Genomic DNA, 3,229 nt, shown 5'->3' on the forward strand with positions numbered 1-3,229 from the left:
AGTGTTCCAGTACGAGTTAGTGTTAGGGTTAGGCCTAAGGTTAGTGTTAGAGTTGGGTGCAGGTTCGGGTTAGGGTTATGGATATGGTTACTGTTAGGGTTAGGTTTATGGTTATGGTTGGGTTCCGGTTAGGTTTAGTGTTTGGGTTCGGGTTAGGGTTAGGATTAGTGTTAGGTTTCAGGACAGGGTTATGGTGAAGGTTACTGTTAGGGTTACGCTTAGGCTCTGTTTGGGTTACAGTTAGGTTTAAGGTTAGGGGTCAGGTTAGGGTTCGGGTTAGTGTTAGTGTTAGGGTTCAGGTTAGGGTCTGGGTTAGGGTTCAGGTTAGGGTTTAGAGTTTGGGTTGTTGTAAAGCTAGGGTTAGGGGTCTGGTCAGTGTTAGGGTCAGGGCCAGCACCGGTTTTCTTTAGGCTTAAAGTTAATCTTAGGGTTTAGCGTTAGGTTTATTATTAGTGTTATGGTTATTGTTGGGCTAGGGTTGGGGTTAGGCTTCGTTTTGGGGATCTAGGAAGTTTTAGGGTTAGGGTTGCCGTTCGGATTAGTGATAGGGTTACTGCTATGGTTTGGGTTATGGTTAGGCTAAGGTTTATGGCTAGGTTTAGGGTTGGGCAGATTAGGGTTAGGGTTAGGGTTATGGTTTGGGTTAGATTTAGTGTTAGTTTTCAGGCTAGGGTTAGGGTTAGGGTTAGGTTTAGGGTTACTCTTAAGTTTAGGGTTAGTGCAAGGGTTAGGGTTCGGTTTTGGCTTAAGGTTATGGTTAGGTGTAAGGTTAGAGTTAGTGGTCTGATTGGGGTTCTGGTTCCAGTTCGGGTTCGGGATTTGGGTTAGGGTTAGAGTTAGGGTAGGATTAGGCTTCGGGTTAGGGTTAGGGTTCGTATTAGGATTAGGATTAGTGTTAGGGTTAGAGTTCGGGTTCCGGTTTGGGTTACATTTAATGGTAGGATGGCGTCATGCTTTGGATTAGAGTTACCATTTGGTTCAGGCTAGGGTTTGAGTTAGGTTTATGCTTAGGGTTAGAATTCTGGTTAGGTTTTGCGTTAGTGTTCGGGTTAGGGTTTAGTTGGGTTAGAGCTAGTGTTTGCTTTATGTTTAGGCTTAGTTTTAGGGTTAGGCTAAGGGTTCAGTTTAGAGTTATGTTAGGGTTAGGGTTCGGATTCACGTTAGTAATTGGGTTCAAATTTGGTTTAGGTTTAGGTTTTGGGTTAGGGTTTGGTTTAGATTTAGGGTACCGGTTAGGGTTAGGGTTATGGTGCAGGTTAGTGTTAGGGTTAGGGTTCGGGTTAGGGTTTGAGTTAGGGTTAGCTTTAGTGTTAGGGTTCAGGTGGGTTAGGGTTAGCATTCTTGTTAGGGTTATTGGTAGGTAGAGTTTTAGGGTTAGGTTTGGGGTTAGGGTTTGTTTCATGTTAAGTATACTGTTAGGATTAGGGTTAGCTTTCATGTTAGGCTTAGGGTTGCGTTAGATTAATGGTTAGAATTAGGGTTATGGTTCAGTTTAGGTTTAGGGATAGGGTGAGTGTTAAGGTTAGGGTTCGGTTTCAGGTTACGTTTAGTGTTAGATTCAGGGTTTGGTTTCAGTTTAGGGCTAGGGTTGGGTTCACGTTAGGGTTCTGGTTAGGCTTATGGTTTTGCTTAGGTTTAGGTTTAGTGTTATAGTTAGTGTTCACATTTGGGTTAGGGTTAGAGTTCTGGTTCGGGATCCAGTTAGGGTTAGGCTTTTTGTTAGCATTAGCACTAGGGTTCAGGTTAGGTTTAGCGTTACGATTAGGTTTAGGGTTAAGGTTATGGTTAAATTTATGCCTCATGTTATGGATAAGTTAATGATTCGTATTAATGTTATCGTTAGTGTTAGGGTTAGGGTTAGGGTTGGGATTAAGTTTAGGTGTATTGTTGGTGTTAGGTTTCTGGTTACGGTTAGGGTTAGGATTCAGCTACATGTTAGGTTAGTGTTCAGATTCAGTTTAGGGTTAAGGTTATGATCAGGTTAGGGTTAAGGTTAGTGTTACTGTTGGGGTTAGAGTTAGCATTAGGGTTCTGTTTAGGGCAAGGCATAGTATTCGTGTTAGTGTTAGTGTTAGGGTTAGGATTCAGTTTCAGTTTACAGTTAAGATTGCATTTGGGTTAGGTATTAGGGACATGCTTAGTGTTCATTTTAGCTTTATGGTTTGGGTTAGGTTTCCGTTTCAGTTTAGAGTTGGCTTTCAGGCTCTCGTTTAGGTTAGGGTGAGGTTTTCAGTACCGTTTAGACTTAGCATTCAGGCACGGGTTAGCGTTACTGTCCTGTTTACACTAAGGGTGAGGGTTCTGGTAAAGGTTAGGGTTATCGCTAGAAGTCGGTTCAGTTTGGGGTTACAGGTAGGCCGGGTCACTGTTAGATTTAGGCTATGTTTTGGGTTCTGTTTAGGGTTAAGGTTAGGTTTCAGGTTTATTTTAGATTCAGGGATTTTTTCAGTTAGTGTTGTATTTAGGGTTAGGGTTCAGTTTAGGCTTAGTATTAGCATGTGGGTTAGTGTTAGTGTTAGGTTTAGAGTTAGGGTTAAGGTTTGAGTTATGGATAGGGTTTGGGTTCGGGGTTCGGTTACAGTTAAGGTTAGGGTTAACCCTAACCCTGGGCACTTAGACGGCCAGGGCTTCACTACTCCAGAGAGGAGGCTGGGACCTGTCGCCTGAAGGGCACACCAAGGGTGGCCCCAGATCCTTATGCCTCTGTCAAGCTGTGGCCAAACTCACTGCATTGCCATATGCCTGTCTCTGCACTTGTGACTCTACAGAAGCTTTCCACTACCTGGCTGGAATTGAAAAGTGCGGGGGTGGTGGTGATGACATGGTTTGGTCATTCCAGGAAGAAATGAGGCCCGGGACGAAGAAGCTGACTGAGGCAGAGCCTTGAAATCGCACCCCAGTCCGCCTTGGCAGCCAGGGCCAGACTACCACTTCCAAAGAAGGGAAGTGGCTGGCGAGCTGAGTGGGTGTGGCGTGATAGGAGGGAGACAACAGCTGAAGCCAAGTCAAGAAAGGCAGCATTCCTTCTTCACCTGCACGTGGCAGGTGCAAAAGAGAGCCCTAGTTGGTCAGAGACCAGCAGGATGGTGAAGTGTTCAATGAGCACCCCCGAGGCCCGGTGGCTGTGCCTGCGCCATTGGCCTGACACATTGAACCCAAGCCCGCAGGGGTCCCTGAGCGGCCAGAGAAAGATGGGCCCATGAGAGAGGTAGGCAAGGTGGGTAGGTTG

This window comes from Diceros bicornis (assembly GCF_020826845.1).
Source record: "Diceros bicornis minor isolate mBicDic1 chromosome 30 unlocalized genomic scaffold, mDicBic1.mat.cur SUPER_30_unloc_7, whole genome shotgun sequence".
NCBI lineage: Eukaryota > Metazoa > Chordata > Mammalia > Perissodactyla > Rhinocerotidae > Diceros > Diceros bicornis.